The sequence below is a fragment of the Bacillus rossius genome, chromosome 2, assembly GCF_032445375.1.
Source record: "Bacillus rossius redtenbacheri isolate Brsri chromosome 2, Brsri_v3, whole genome shotgun sequence".
NCBI classification, from domain to species: domain Eukaryota; kingdom Metazoa; phylum Arthropoda; class Insecta; order Phasmatodea; family Bacillidae; genus Bacillus; species Bacillus rossius.
Window position 1 is genome coordinate 107,546,310 of NC_086331.1, and position 17,643 is coordinate 107,563,952.

Sequence of the window (17,643 nt, forward strand, 5' to 3'; positions counted from 1 at the left end):
AAACTATACAACAGAAATGGAAACTATACAACAAAATGAAAACTATAAAAAAATTGAAACTATACGACGAATGGAAACAACAACCAAACTGCCAAACTATTTACAACAAAAACTATTTACAGAAAAAAAAATTATTCATCGCCTCCGATATAGCCGTGGGGGACCGTGCGGATACCGTCTTCACAGATTAAACGTTTGTCGTCCTCCCACGTTATGGCTAGCTTATTGCTGTATTCGCTGTACAGCACATGCTCTCTCGACCGTATGGCTCTAACACCTGTCCTCCTTGTGTGGTGGTCTTGCAGGGCATCCAGGTAATCACCGAATGTGATGCGGTTTTTGACCACACAACGCTGGATGCCCTTAGCCTTCTTCTCGACCTTGCCACCGCACCTGTATGCATAGAGTTTGGCCCGCAGACTGACAAACTCGCTCATTACTTCCCCCCCACATTCATCTTTGAATTTGCCAACAACTTTCTTGTTGATGGGGGAGAAGCATGGGTGGTCAGGAGGGTAGCAGCTGGTGTCGAATTCAGACATGAACTTAGGGTCCGCTCTTAGATCATGGTAGAAATCCTGTGTCTGAATCTCATACACAAAGCTGTCTGTATCCATATATGCCAGATGAATATTTTCCTGATATTTCGGTTTCATAGTATTATAGTGGAAGTCGTACATGAGTGTTTTTGATAGATCAAGTACTGCGAGTCCGGCATAGATCGGCTTGTCGAAAATGATGGTCTCATGGTTCAGGTGGACAAGACTCAAGTTTGGCTCATACATTGTGCGGTCCTTGAAGGACGGACGACACACCAACTTCTTAAATCTCTTCTCAGAGCACACCAACTCCATTTTGAGCCTCCGTCTCTTGTTCTCCATTAGTTTGCCAAATGTCGAGTTCACAGCGAGCTTGAAGAACTCCTTCTCGAACTCGTTGGCTGCTGCTTTGCGCTTGTTGGTGTTCAGCCGAATATAGGGCTCCAACCATGCCGACTGCTCAAACTGAAGAACTTTATGTATACTTATGATTTTTAGACCATGCGATACTGCTTGCTGTAGGTTTTTGTAGTGAATGATGTAGTGCTCTTTATTTTCCAGCGTTGTCATCAGCTTTGATTGCTTTGAGCCGGGCGGACACTGATTTACGGGAAGAAATGGCAGGTCTTTGTGACTTTCGTGGAGTTCGAGAGGGTACTCCACATCACACTCGATAATGTAGCCTGTGGGTGAATTTTCCGGAATAGACATGACATCAATTGATGTGTCTGTCCATTGGAAATGACGAATGGGGAGCGGCAGAGACATCGCCCACCCGTACAAGTTGTTTGCATCAATGTACTCCAGGAATGTGGATGGCTTGGAAGCATCATGTGTTTCTGGTACGTAGGCATTATTGGCTACGCAATGACGTTTAATGCTTTGCGCTACACCACCGCGAATACCAGCCTCCACAAACATATACATGTCATAATCTGTGAGTAGCTCTAGCTGTACACCTGTGGTTCGAAGCATCGCGTCGAAAGCGAACCCAGGACAAGAAATGTAGTGAGACGGATCTAAACTATATGTTTCCAAGCAAAGACTGCGGAAATTCTCGAATACGTCCGCCAAAATCAGAACATCCGTCTTTAGGTACAAGTCAGCGTACTCCCCTAAGGTAGCACACTGAAACTTGTCCCAGACATTTTGTGCATGAGCGTAATCCGTCTCTGAAATCCCAGTATCGGTCAGAATATTAAAGAACTCATCGATGGATGGAAGACTAGTATCGTCTAGTCGAGCAAAAGAATCAACGAAGTCGTAGGGGAAGACTCCCTTGCGGGTAACCAACTCCAACTCATCAGGAGCGAAAAACTCAGCAGTACTTATAAACTTGTCTGCAGGCAAGAACTCGGCGAGCGAAGCGAGACCCCGACTCATAAAACGGAACGTATCGACAAACTGAATGCTGAACTTATCATGTAACTTCTTGGAAAAAGTTATCAGCTTCTCCTCTGAATTCGGAATGATGAAGATGTCTTTACTATCATACCCCAACTTCCTGATAATGAAGTTCTGATCGTATGCCAGGTTGTGGAAGAACACAATCATCTTTTTTGGTCTGCGTCTGAGAAGGTTGCAGTCATTACATGCAGGCCCAATAAATTCACCGGTGAAGTGATTGTGGTCACGAACTTTCTTTACAGCCCCTCCAAACTTTCCCCCACAGTAGCAACAACACCTTGCTTGCAGAAAAGCAGTGTTTTGTGCATGTGTGAGCGGAGTCATAGTAACATATGTAGAAAATATTTTCTGTACATCATGACCAATCTCCACAATGCGGGATATGAATTTATCTTCTGCGTCACACCCCCTGTATATTTCAGGCTGTGAAGGAAGTGAAGAAGTTAGGTGTGCAGGAATGACGGAGTTATCTGCTTTCACATAAATGCAGTAGCTGTATGCTTTATGGTTTTGGTACTGCAGTGTGTATGGCTCATCAGGATTCGGGTGACATGTATGGATTTTCTCCAGAATAGCTTCAAAGTCGCAATACACCACGATGGGCATCTTATCACTGTGATGGAAGTTTTTGAACTTCAGAACAGGTGGCTGGTCGTTTTCATCAAGCTGTGGCATCTGCATCATAACAGCAGCATGTTGTTTGCAGAGCTCACTGTGTTTTACCAAACACTGAAGACCAGTGAGCCCGCTAACCCTATCCCGATCATCGTAATGCTTGAAGCATCTTTTGCAAACATGAATAGCATCATGATGTGTAGTGATTTGGGACCGAACCAGGGCAGAAAAATTTTTAATGAATGTGAAATGGGACGAATTGTCATTGACCAAGAGCAGCAGATCGAAATGATGTTCTTTCTCTTCAGGAGCGACTCGTGCAGGAACAACATTCAGATTTTCGTCGATACTGTAAATGTTGATGGAGACTCCAAGGTTCTGTTTTTCAAACAGCGGTATTTGCTTGATTGGAGTAGGGAAGTCAATGTTGTTGAAGTTGAACTTCCCCTCCAAGTCATGGTAGCGCTGGTTGACACGTTCAGGATTCCATCCTTCCACATACTTGACAAGAATTGACCACTTAAAGCACATGTGGTCTTTGAGGTTCTGTGGATTGATCACCGCATGTTTTGTTTCGATGCATGCAGGTAGCTCGATGTAGGAGCTGGCACAGAGCGGATCGAGCTTGTTTATTCGGAGTTGAAGTCGCTTAACAGCCGACAAAGTCCATCCGGACCCCTTCCCCATGTAGTCTTCCTCCTCCTTGCAGATCTTAGAGATGGACTCGGTAACTACCTCCTCCACCTCATGAACTCCGTAGAGGGAGGCATTCATGGTTTTGAAGGCCCTCTTGTCTTCACTGGTATCTACTGGTTTTTCGTAGTCGCACTCGAGCACGATATTAAACTTCAGCGGTCCGTTCTCTTCAATCTCCTCCACAAGTTGGTTTATTATTTTGTCCTTGATGGAGTTCAGGTACGTACAAATGTCCTTGGTAGAACTTGACGTATTTACAGAAACGTAAGTCTTCAAGTTGCCCTTGAATCCCACTTCGGCCGTGATGAAGCCGTGGGTATTGGCCAAGCCCATGCCGGTCACCACCTTTGTTCGGCTGGTCGACGGTTTAGGTGTAACTGCAGGCTTAATTGCTACCATCCTCTGCTTTTTGGTGGGAGGTGGAGCAGGTCCCTTGCATACCTTGATGTGGGCTTTTAACTTATCTACCCTGGAAAACTCCTTAGCACAGTTTTCACATGAATGTGCTTTGCGGTTAGGGTTTAGTCCGCAAGCCGACTTCTCATGGCGTCTGGCATCATTAGCATAGGTGAAGGTCTTGTAGCAGAAGCTACACCGGGTGCCTGATGTCGTGGCGACAGCTCCAGTGCATGATACAAGGTGCTGCTGCATCTTGTCGCTGCGTGCAACCATCTTCCCACACAGGTGGCACTGCTGGAAGTTACGAAGCTGATTCTCAGCACACTGACGCTCGTGCCGGTAGCGGTTGTTGCCTGCCGTGAAGGTAGCAGGACAGAAACGGCATTTCTGCACGGTAGACGTCATCATAGCAATCGGTAGTCCGGTCTCAACGTACGGAACAGGCGAAGGAAGCTCAACGTACGGAGAACTATAACAAACGAATAAAGAAAACAATGTAGCTAGATGTTACACGAAAAAGTTGCAAAAATAACCTCAAAACTCTAACCCTCAATCTTATTAACACAAACTGTTAGCAATGTTACTAAATAAAAAATTTGCAAACATAACCTCAAAACTCTAGCCCTCAAGCTTACTAACCTAAACTGTTAGCAATGTTACTAAATAAAAAAGTTGCAAACATAACCTCATAGCTGCTCCTTCATGTACAATCCAAAAAATGGTATAATATTTAAAGTACTGGTAAAAGTTAAAGCTGAAAAAGTATTCAATGTTAACTAAAAATGATTGATTACATAACCTCAAAACTACTCTAATGCACATCCCAAATATGCTAGAATATTTAAAGTACTGTTAAAAGTTTAAGCTAAACAATTCCTGTTTACCCACACATAAGTGTACAGAGAAAAAACTAGCTATCTTATAACCTACAAAAAAGCTGAGAAACATAAAAATATTAACGAAACATGTAGCATACCTCAAAAAACGATGAAGTGGAGCTGCAGAAGATGATGTAGCGTTGACGGTAGGAATCGTGGTAGCAGCGAAACTCACACACGAACTAACTTACTCAAACTCTAAGAACACACTGAAGCTCCGACAGCTAATCCAGGCCTTTTATAAGCAGTTCTGCTTTTCAACAACAGATGACACCAGGTGTTGTGTTGAGTCATAATTTATTTAGTTCTTTTATGTGGTATGCGGGATGCTCACTAACGTTCGCAAAACAAGGATGGCTTCGCTAGACATCAAGGAGAAGGAAGTTTGTCTTTCATGTTAATGCTTCTCAGCTGTCTCAAAGCATATTATTTGTCTGAGTAAAGTTATTATTTTTTTAAATCCACCTGATAAAAATATTGTATGTTCTGATTTATTGACAGAATTTCACTGATTAAATGTAACTCTGAATAAAAATGACATGACTCAGTAAGTAAAAAATTCTTCATGCAGAGATAGATCTCTAACAAATAACCAGGAGCACTCGGTGAAAACCATCAGATGTCTAGCCAGGAATAATCAGAAACACTTGGAGAAAGCCATCAATATAATATCAAGATTAATCAGAAGCACTCGGAGAAATTCATCAGATGTCTAGTTAGGTATAATCAGAAGCACACGGAGTAAACCGCCATAATATTGTCAAGAATAATCGCAAGCTCACGGAGTAAACCGCCATAATATTGTCAAGAATAATCAGGAGCACACGGAGAAAACCACCATAATATTAACAATAATAATCGGAAGCACACGGAGAAAATCATCATAATATTGACAAGAATAATCGGAAGCACATGGAGAAAACCATCACAAGTTTTCTTTAATATCATAAAAATACAGAAAAAATATTTAATAAATAACAAAAAAAATTAATAAAAAATTTTAAATGACAAAATAAAATACAAAAATACATAAACAGATTCTGGCTTGTACTAGAACTATAGCTTTGCTCAACAATGAGAAGTTCACAACCTAGCAGAATCTGTTTATGTATTTTTGTATTTTATTTTGTCATTTAAAATTTTTTATTAATTTTTTTTGTTATTTATTAAATATTTTTTCTGTATTTTTATGATATCAAAGAAAACTTGTGATGGTTTTCTCCATGTGCTTCCGATTATTCTTGTCAATATTATGATGATTTTCTCCGTGTGCTTCCGATTATTATTGTTAATATTATGGTGGTTTTCTCCGTGTGCTCCTGATTATTCTTGACAATATTATGGCGGTTTACTCCGTGAGCTTGCGATTATTCTTGACAATATTATGGCGGTTTACTCCGTGTGCTTCTGATTATACCTAACTAGACATCTGATGAATTTCTCCGAGTGCTTCTGATTAATCTTGATATTATATTGATGGCTTTCTCCAAGTGTTTCTGATTATTCCTGGCTAGACATCTGATGGTTTTCACCGAGTGCTCCTGGTTATTTGTTAGAGATCTATCTCTGCATGAAGAATTTTTTACTTACTGAGTCATGTCATTTTTATTCAGAGTTACATTTAATCAGTGAAATTCTGTCAATAAATCAGAACATACAATATTTTTATCAGGTGGATTTAAAAAAATAATAACTTTACTCAGACAAATAATATGCTTTGAGACAGCTGAGAAGCATTAACATGAAAGACAAACTTCCTTCTCCTTGATGTCTAGCGAAGCCATCCTTGTTTTGCGAACGTTAGTGAGCATCCCGCATACCACATAAAAGAACTAAATAAATTATGACTCAACACAACACCTGGTGTCATCTGTTGTTGAAAAGCAGAACTGCTTATAAAAGGCCTGGATTAGCTGTCGGAGCTTCAGTGTGTTCTTAGAGTTTGAGTAAGTTAGTTCGTGTGTGAGTTTCGCTGCTACCACGATTCCTACCGTCAACGCTACATCATCTTCTGCAGCTCCACTTCATCGTTTTTTGAGGTATGCTACATGTTTCGTTAATATTTTTATGTTTCTCAGCTTTTTTGTAGGTTATAAGATAGCTAGTTTTTTCTCTGTACACTTATGTGTGGGTAAACAGGAATTGTTTAGCTTAAACTTTTAACAGTACTTTAAATATTCTAGCATATTTGGGATGTGCATTAGAGTAGTTTTGAGGTTATGTAATCAATCATTTTTAGTTAACATTGAATACTTTTTCAGCTTTAACTTTTACCAGTACTTTAAATATTATACCATTTTTTGGATTGTACATGAAGGAGCAGCTATGAGGTTATGTTTGCAACTTTTTTATTTAGTAACATTGCTAACAGTTTAGGTTAGTAAGCTTGAGGGCTAGAGTTTTGAGGTTATGTTTGCAAATTTTTTATTTAGTAACATTGCTAACAGTTTGGGTTAATAAGATTGAGGGTTAGAGTTTTGAGGTTATGTTTGCAACTTTTTTGTGTAACATCTAGCTACATTGTTTTCTTTATTCGTTTGTTATAGTTCTCCGTACGTTGAGCTTCCTTCGCCTGTTCCGTACGTTGAGACCGGACTACCGATTGCTATGATGACGTCTACCGTGCAGAAATGCCGTTTCTGTCCTGCTACCTTCACGGCAGGCAACAACCGCTACCGGCACGAGCGTCAGTGTGCTGAGAATCAGCTTCGTAACTTCCAGCAGTGCCACCTGTGTGGGAAGATGGTTGCACGCAGCGACAAGATGCAGCAGCACCTTGTATCATGCACTGGAGCTGTCGCCACGACATCAGGCACCCGGTGTAGCTTCTGCTACAAGACCTTCACCTATGCTAATGATGCCAGACGCCATGAGAAGTCGGCTTGCGGACTAAACCCTAACCGCAAAGCACATTCATGTGAAAACTGTGCTAAGGAGTTTTCCAGGGTAGATAAGTTAAAAGCCCACATCAAGGTATGCAAGGGACCTGCTCCACCTCCCACCAAAAAGCAGAGGATGGTAGCAATTAAGCCTGCAGTTACACCTAAACCGTCGACCAGCCGAACAAAGGTGGTGACCGGCATGGGCTTGGCCAATACCCACGGCTTCATCACGGCCGAAGTGGGATTCAAGGGCAACTTGAAGACTTACGTTTCTGTAAATACGTCAAGTTCTACCAAGGACATTTGTACGTACCTGAACTCCATCAAGGACAAAATAATAAACCAACTTGTGGAGGAGATTGAAGAGAACGGACCGCTGAAGTTTAATATCGTGCTCGAGTGCGACTACGAAAAACCAGTAGATACCAGTGAAGACAAGAGGGCCTTCAAAACCATGAATGCCTCCCTCTACGGAGTTCATGAGGTGGAGGAGGTAGTTACCGAGTCCATCTCTAAGATCTGCAAGGAGGAGGAAGACTACATGGGGAAGGGGTCCGGATGGACTTTGTCGGCTGTTAAGCGACTTCAACTCCGAATAAACAAGCTCGATCCGCTCTGTGCCAGCTCCTACATCGAGCTACCTGCATGCATCGAAACAAAACATGCGGTGATCAATCCACAGAACCTCAAAGACCACATGTGCTTTAAGTGGTCAATTCTTGTCAAGTATGTGGAAGGATGGAATCCTGAACGTGTCAACCAGCGCTACCATGACTTGGAGGGGAAGTTCAACTTCAACAACATTGACTTCCCTACTCCAATCAAGCAAATACCGCTGTTTGAAAAACAGAACCTTGGAGTCTCCATCAACATTTACAGTATCGACGAAAATCTGAATGTTGTTCCTGCACGAGTCGCTCCTGAAGAGAAAGAACATCATTTCGATCTGCTGCTCTTGGTCAATGACAATTCGTCCCATTTCACATTCATTAAAAATTTTTCTGCCCTGGTTCGGTCCCAAATCACTACACATCATGATGCTATTCATGTTTGCAAAAGATGCTTCAAGCATTACGATGATCGGGATAGGGTTAGCGGGCTCACTGGTCTTCAGTGTTTGGTAAAACACAGTGAGCTCTGCAAACAACATGCTGCTGTTATGATGCAGATGCCACAGCTTGATGAAAACGACCAGCCACCTGTTCTGAAGTTCAAAAACTTCCATCACAGTGATAAGATGCCCATCGTGGTGTATTGCGACTTTGAAGCTATTCTGGAGAAAATCCATACATGTCACCCGAATCCTGATGAGCCATACACACTGCAGTACCAAAACCATAAAGCATACAGCTACTGCATTTATGTGAAAGCAGATAACTCCGTCATTCCTGCACACCTAACTTCTTCACTTCCTTCACAGCCTGAAATATACAGGGGGTGTGACGCAGAAGATAAATTCATATCCCGCATTGTGGAGATTGGTCATGATGTACAGAAAATATTTTCTACATATGTTACTATGACTCCGCTCACACATGCACAAAACACTGCTTTTCTGCAAGCAAGGTGTTGTTGCTACTGTGGGGGAAAGTTTGGAGGGGCTGTAAAGAAAGTTCGTGACCACAATCACTTCACCGGTGAATTTATTGGGCCTGCATGTAATGACTGCAACCTTCTCAGACGCAGACCAAAAAAGATGATTGTGTTCTTCCACAACCTGGCATACGATCAGAACTTCATTATCAGGAAGTTGGGGTATGATAGTAAAGACATCTTCATCATTCCGAATTCAGAGGAGAAGCTGATAACTTTTTCCAAGAAGTTACATGATAAGTTCAGCATTCAGTTTGTCGATACGTTCCGTTTTATGAGTCGGGGTCTCGCTTCGCTCGCCGAGTTCTTGCCTGCAGACAAGTTTATAAGTACTGCTGAGTTTTTCGCTCCTGATGAGTTGGAGTTGGTTACCCGCAAGGGAGTCTTCCCCTACGACTTCGTTGATTCTTTTGCTCGACTAGACGATACTAGTCTTCCATCCATCGATGAGTTCTTTAATATTCTGACCGATACTGGGATTTCAGAGACGGATTACGCTCATGCACAAAATGTCTGGGACAAGTTTCAGTGTGCTACCTTAGGGGAGTACGCTGACTTGTACCTAAAGACGGATGTTCTGATTTTGGCGGACGTATTCGAGAATTTCCGCAGTCTTTGCTTGGAAACATATAGTTTAGATCCGTCTCACTACATTTCTTGTCCTGGGTTCGCTTTCGACGCGATGCTTCGAACCACAGGTGTACAGCTAGAGCTACTCACAGATTATGACATGTATATGTTTGTGGAGGCTGGTATTCGCGGTGGTGTAGCGCAAAGCATTAAACGTCATTGCGTAGCCAATAATGCCTACGTACCAGAAACACATGATGCTTCCAAGCCATCCACATTCCTGGAGTACATTGATGCAAACAACTTGTACGGGTGGGCGATGTCTCTGCCGCTCCCCATTCGTCATTTCCAATGGACAGACACATCAATTGATGTCATGTCTATTCCGGAAAATTCACCCACAGGCTACATTATCGAGTGTGATGTGGAGTACCCTCTCGAACTCCACGAAAGTCACAAAGACCTGCCATTTCTTCCCGTAAATCAGTGTCCGCCCGGCTCAAAGCAATCAAAGCTGATGACAACGCTGGAAAATAAAGAGCACTACATCATTCACTACAAAAACCTACAGCAAGCAGTATCGCATGGTCTAAAAATCATAAGTATACATAAAGTTCTTCAGTTTGAGCAGTCGGCATGGTTGGAGCCCTATATTCGGCTGAACACCAACAAGCGCAAAGCAGCAGCCAACGAGTTCGAGAAGGAGTTCTTCAAGCTCGCTGTGAACTCGACATTTGGCAAACTAATGGAGAACAAGAGACGGAGGCTCAAAATGGAGTTGGTGTGCTCTGAGAAGAGATTTAAGAAGTTGGTGTGTCGTCCGTCCTTCAAGGACCGCACAATGTATGAGCCAAACTTGAGTCTTGTCCACCTGAACCATGAGACCATCATTTTCGACAAGCCGATCTATGCCGGACTCGCAGTACTTGATCTATCAAAAACACTCATGTACGACTTCCACTATAATACTATGAAACCGAAATATCAGGAAAATATTCATCTGGCATATATGGATACAGACAGCTTTGTGTATGAGATTCAGACACAGGACTTCTACCATGATCTAAGAGCGGACCCTAAGTTCATGTCTGAATTCGACACCAGCTGCTACCCTCCTGACCACCCATGCTTCTCCCCCATCAACAAGAAAGTTGTTGGCAAATTCAAAGATGAATGTGGGGGGGAAGTAATGAGCGAGTTTGTCAGTCTGCGGGCCAAACTCTATGCATACAGGTGCGGTGGCAAGGTCGAGAAGAAGGCTAAGGGCATCCAGCATTGTGTGGTCAAAAACCGCATCACATTCGGTGATTACCTGGATGCCCTGCAAGACCACCACACAAGGAGGACAGGTGTTAGAGCCATACGGTCGAGAGAGCATGTGCTGTACAGCGAATACAGCAATAAGCTAGCCATAACGTGGGAGGACGACAAACGTTTAATCTGTGAAGACGGTATCCGCACGGTCCCCCACGGCTATATCGGAGGCGATGAATAATTTTTTTTCTGTAAATAGTTTTTGTTGTAAATAGTTTGGCAGTTTGGTTGTTGTTTCCATTCGTCGTATAGTTTCAATTTTTTTATAGTTTTCATTTTGTTGTATAGTTTCCATTTCTGTTGTATAGTTTCCGTTTTTTTGTTTTATAGTTTCTGTTTTTTTTGTTTTAATAGTTTCCATTTTTTGTTTTATAGTTTCCATTTTCGTTGTATAGTTTCCATTTTTGCTATATGGTTTCATTTTTTGTTGTATAGATTCGTTTGATGTGTATGTATTTTTCTTTAATCCAGAATTTGTTTTTGTAGCGTTCGAGGTTATTTAAATAAATATGATAATACCTACATACTGCATTCATTTATTAATATTTGATACCGTCAGCAGGAGAGACTTTAATGCCGGTGGTGCTTTTATGAATTAAAGATGGCGATGGTGGCGCGCTCCGGCGGTAACTTTAAGAATTAAAGATGGCGACGGTGGCACACTCTGGTATCGATTGTATGAACTAAAATATGGCGACGGTGGCGCCATCTACCAGCCAACTTGAGAACCAAGATGGCGGCGCCTCTGGCAACTAATTTTTGAATTTGGCGCCATCTGGTAGTCTGTGCTGGAATTAAAGATGGCGATGGTATAATAATAATTTGAATTTCATGCATTTGGGAAGGCAAAGACACCCTCCCCCCTTTTATCATAAAACTTGACGTCAGTACGTGGCATATATAGATAATTTATTCCACCCATTTTCCCAATTGGTCTCGTGGTCTAGTGGTTAAGGTGTCCGCCTCGTAACCACGACATCCTGGACGTTTTCACGTCCCATGGATCGAATCCCAGCCTCGGCACTGAAATTATTTTAGTTAAAGAAAAAAAATAAAATAATCCCTGCTGCTATCTGGTGGCGACCAACAGAACTATATGACGTCGCAAGATGGCTGCCTCCAGCAGACGAAAACAAGATGGCGGCCACCAGCAGACGAAAACAAGATGGCGGCCACCAGCAGACGAAACAAGATGGCGGCTGATGATTACATCGAATTTCAAAAGTTCGAAAAAAAAATTCTAATCCAAGATGGCGGCCGTGACGAAAAGTGCAACGGTGACGTCACGATTCGAAGTTGGTGGAAATTTCTAGAAATATAAAATGGCGGATGGATTAGCATGGATTAGCATATGGATTAGCATGGATTAACATATGGATTAGCATAGATTGGCATACGAATTGGCATAGATTAGCATATGGATTAGCATAGATTGGCATAGATTAGCAAGGTCAAAGGTCAAGGTCAAAGGTCAAGGTCAAAGGTCAAGGTCAAAGGTCATGATGACGTCATCCAAAATGGCCGCCGATGACGTCATCCAAGATGGCGGGCTCCTGGCTCCTGCGCCTGTGCTTGAACCCCCTATTTCCAACTACTGTAACGGGACATTTTTTCGTGCGTACATTGCTGATGAACGTAACGGGACACTTTTTCGTGCGTGTATGGCTGGCGGAAGTGACGTAATCCAACATGGGTGATGTAGCGAAGCCGTAAGGTGGCATGATCGGATCCCCGATCCCCAGCCCCCAGCCCCTGCCCCAGAATGAACCAAATACATCTACTACAGAGGTTTTACTTATAACCTTTTAGTATTTTATTTTAATACCTTTTATAAGTCTGAGCAGTTAGTGGAGTAAATGTTCTTGCAACTGTTCAATGATTTTCTGTCCATGTTAAACTGCACATATTATTGGATAATTTTTTATGCCGAAGAGAAATACAAACGAATGTAGTTTCACCTGCATATTTTATGGTATACATTAGTTAGGTAATCATATGCATATTTTATAGTGTGTTCTTAACTTTGGGAAGCAATGGTTGTATCGTTGTATGCTATAAAAAGCCAAAAAAAATTTTTTTATATTTATTGTGTTTGGGAGTGTTGACATATTTAAAATCTGGGCCAGTGCTGGATCCTGTTTGGAAGTATTACTGGTAAATATGTGTGCCCTCTATGCTGAGGTTGAGCCTTAATATTATAAGCTCATAAGGTGTGTTGAGAGTGAGCTAGAGCGGCATTAACATGAGTGAGTGCGTTTGGCGCATTTTCCTGTCTCTACTTTAATGCGAGTCCGTAAATACTCCCTCGCATTTAAGTTTATGTTTGCAAATTGGCTTGATGTATGTAAATCCTTTGATGACCACTGATACTATTGATATTTTGTTGCATTTGCTGAGATATAATATTAAATCTAACGTTAACGAACTTATTGTGTTTCTTTCCGTCACGTTTATACCCTGCCTCTTATCCCGTTTCCTTGGAGACCGGAGCTGCTGGGGTAGCGACAAGCTTACCTAAAGTTGAACGTAGGACATCGGCTTCAATGGTTTATATGTCCAATTTTACTAAGCGAAAAATATTTCATTACTAAATTTTAATATAATACCATAAAGCTGAAATTACTTTTTATTTCATTGGCGATAGATCAAACCAAAGACAAAACGTAATACATAACATATGTTATAAATATTTTGTTTGTTTTTATTTCTTTTTCAGAAATTTCTGGTTGTTACTTATGGATTTTAATGATTGATGGTGGCAGCTTTAAAGAAACAAAGGAATCTTGATCATCGACTTTCATGGCTAGAATGGTTCTACATACTACATGTGTCAGCTAAATGACTGCTGTGAGATCACGATAATTGTGAAGGTGCGAATGTGTATATATGTTTTTGTACAGGTGGTAGGGTTCCGTCTGCTGGTGGACATCGTGAGGAAGAAAGTTATGCCATTTTGTTTTTGAGCACCCTTCGGGAATAGAACCCAGAACCTCCGAAGTTCATAACATAAAAACGTATTTTAAATAATACTTTTAATTTTTACATAAATATTTATTAATTTCCAATATATAATATTTTATTGGTTTTAATGAATTATGAATAATAATAAAATGGCATCCAAGATGGCGGTCTAAAGATAGGTCGTTGATTCAAAATGTTTGAACTCATAATGTTTTATCTCCATATTTTTTTCTGTAATACATTATAGTGGCCGGAGTTAAGGTCAGATGTCAAAGTAATCTAAGATGCCAGTTATGACACTATCCAAAATGGTGGCCGTGACATAACAAAGAAACCCTGAAACCTTTATGTGGAGGAACCAAGCTATGGAGATAACCAATATAATATATACATATATATATATATATATATTACATTTTTTCCCTAAGGAATAATAATACCTTTCACCTTCCTGCCTGCGTTCCACTTAGTGTGTAAATGTGTCTCAACTTTGTTCTTGCCTGACAAATTAGGATGATATTTATTATTGAAATTTTTTTTAGACCCTCGTTTCCACTTAAGTACCCACAACTTGTCAAAATTGGTTGACAAAGAAATAAAGAAATAAAATGGAGAAAAAAAACCAAAAACTATGTTTTGGTTCAACAAAAAGTATTTGATTTCAATTCTCTACACAAATAACTTAGAAAATATTTACAAATTTTGAACTGTTTTCCATAGTTTTCAGTAAATATTGCTTTCGAATACCTACATACGCATAACCAAGTTAAATAAAATTTGATATTTAGTCATTTCTAAATTTGTTCTAAATTAAAAGTGAATTTTAGTAATAATTAACTAACGGTACCTTATTAGTAGATACTTACTTAAGTTGCCTTTAAATTATACTGTCTTTAATACTTTCAAAATTCTTATCGCAGCAAAAAAATACACGATTAGTAGTAATTTTTTAATTGTTAACACTCTAAATAGAAAATTAAGGTTTTGAATCATTTCCCCCCCCCCCCCCCCAATTCTGAACAAATGTTATATCTAAGTACTTTTAAAAAATTGCATTGTTTAGACATTTTATAATTTTTTTATAAAAAATTAAAATTTAGACAAAATTTTGTAGTCAAATTTTATATTCCCCCCATTTACATTTGTTATTTTAAACCTATTTATTTATTAATTTTAATATAGTACGAAAAAATATAATATCATACGCATTGAAGAAATTTATTCCACGAGTTATTTTCTATTTATATCCTACACAAGGGCAGCCTCAAATATTTGTCTGGAAATTAAAAAACTAAATATACTTTTTTAATGAATGAATTAATCACTTATAGCTTAACGTCTCATGAGCATCCTGTTCATTAAAAACTATAAAGGTGATGATATAATAGCAGATCACTGAAAATATGAGGTTTTATGGAAAGTCATCGCCACTTTGTCTCCCAACTGCGAATAATCGGAGTTCAACCGTCGAAAACTGTATCTGGTTCGACTAATGCCTGAAATAAGAATTTTCCAATAACTCCAAAACCACTATTGTCAAAAAATTAATTAACAAAAATATGTGCGTGGAGTCCACACTTGACAGAAGTGAAACTTCTTGCTTATTATGTATAGATAGAGATAAATTATTAGTATTTTTTATTGAACAAGAGAGAATAATTGAGAATAGTAAGATGCGGGTATGATCTCTAATGAAAAAATGATTTTTTTCGCGCCCTGTAGCCTACTCTCGTATCCGTTCACTGGCACTTTTTGGCGCCTCTTTTGGCGGTTTATTCCCACGTTGCCTTTGATAACACCTATTATCTGCTTCTGTTTTTTAATTAGTTTTGGGCATGATGTTAAATCATGATCTCCAGCTGAATTAAATTACATAACAAAAAAGCACTCCAATCAAAGTCTATCTCACAAGTCCTTAAGTCCTTTTGACATTTCAAATCACAGTGTTCACATATAAAAAAAATTACATTTATAAAGCTAACACCTATTAAATCTAGGTATATGTTTTTTTTTTACATATTCAATCACACTATTCCCATAAAAATTGTATGATACTTATAAAGTTTGTTGCACAAATAAATAACTGTTTTCCACACGAATAAATAATTGTAGATACTTTAAATTAAATAAAAGAAATATGATAACATTAATCGTTAGCCGTTACGAAAACTGAGGAGTAGACAAACACAAACCGCGTTACGAGAATTCCATAGCATCACTGATGCGTCACTTCTCTTCCCTGACGTCTCCCTATCCGTCCGTTACAATTAGCAAATTAGCATATAGCATGCTACGCTACGTACCTATCTCTCTCTCCCCCCCCCCCCCCCCCCCCCCCCCAAAGCAGCGACCCCTTCTACCGCTAGTGCATGCGTTGGAGTGGCGTTTCCACTGACACACTCTCCTCCTTTACCGGTTCCCCCACCACGTACTTAACTATTCCCGTAGTGCGATCGGAATTTTCGTAATGCTTGAAAATTGTAGCCCCCGCAGTAAAGAAGTTTCACTTGAAAAAAAATTCTAATTTGGTTTCTATAAAGTACAAAATTAATTAATAAAACATCGAGGATTTGAGTAATTAAAACCTAAACGTAAACTCTTCTACATAATCAAATAAAATCAAGTACCTACGCAGTTCATTATTTTCTTTTGGATTCTCAACTAAAATTAATTGTGATGAATTTTGGTTATTGAGAATTTTTAAAATTATTTTTTTAAAGTATACTCACAGTCCTGTATATCTTCACAATTTATACATAGGATCAAAATATAATTGAAATCAAAGCCTAATTTTTTTTTACTATTTGCATTCAAGAACTTCGTACATGAATTTTGGTATTTCAAAATACAAAAGGTTTTTTAATAATATATATTTATAATCATAATCACGTTACCTGCCTACTATTTGAATCTGCTTCTGGAATGAATAATAATTACGAATAACATTTTCAAAATGTTACATTGTTTCTACTTTTCGTGCAAAGAGCCCTCATTTCATTGTTGATGTTTTTTCGAGGGAAAAAAATCTAATAGTTACTACGAGACAGAAATAAGACGCATGCTTACAAGTTCTACACATACAATTTCAATGCTTAATATTACTTATTTGTACGTTTACATATTTAAGTTGTTGAAAATTATATAATAAAATATATTTTGCCTCATAAATGGCATGTGTGGTCCCTTTTTTTAAATCCTTTAAACAATTTTAATGTTAATTATTTAACGTTTTGCCGTGTAAACAAAAAGGCTTGGCCAAAAGCCCAAAAAAATAATAATAATAATGTGCAAACAAATAAGTCCCGCTGATAGCGCTGATCTCGATGTTTTCCGGTATTTCTACAGAATATCAGTTATTGACATTTATGGTACGGTATTTCAAGTTACTGAGGAATATAACGTTTTTAATAATAATGTGCCAATATTCGAAGCTTACCTTATAGTACTGAAAATCCCAAGATTTCACTTCACTAATTAAGAAAGTTGGTTTGATTCATATTACGTGAATGTTTTCCAAACCACCAAATCTAGCCTAAACACGGTGTGCATTTTGTCATAAATCCGGATTCAGCGAGTAATTGATTAATTACGGCATCAGCTCGAACGCGTGCTGAGAAAAAAATATCCCGAAAACTGTTTACCTGTCAAGGGCCTAAACCATGTTTACTTAAGACTTCAGCAATATCAAACCGCTCAATTAAACGGTGTTTTCCAGCGATTGTAGCAAGCACCTGCGCGCGCGGATTGCCATCGACTGCAACGCTGCACCACGGCGAGCTCCGGCACTAC

At 39.6% G+C, this 17,643-nt stretch overlaps 1 protein-coding gene across 8 annotated transcripts in view; it reads right to left on the reverse strand.

Moving 5' to 3' along the window:
* The window catches only part of LOC134529584 (popeye domain-containing protein 3-like), a 109,221-nt gene that overhangs the window by 68,827 nt on the left and 22,751 nt on the right, over positions 1–17,643 (reverse strand). The window contains exon 1 of one of the 8 annotated variants that reach the window (XM_063363829.1): positions 17,291–17,618. The exons of 5 other annotated variants lie outside the window; for them this stretch is intronic. The gene's annotated coding sequence lies outside the window, so the exon portion shown is untranslated. Of the gene's footprint in view, positions 1–17,290; positions 17,619–17,643 lie in introns of those variants that run through there. 2 more of the 8 variants (XM_063363828.1, XM_063363831.1) reach the window with 2 other exon arrangements.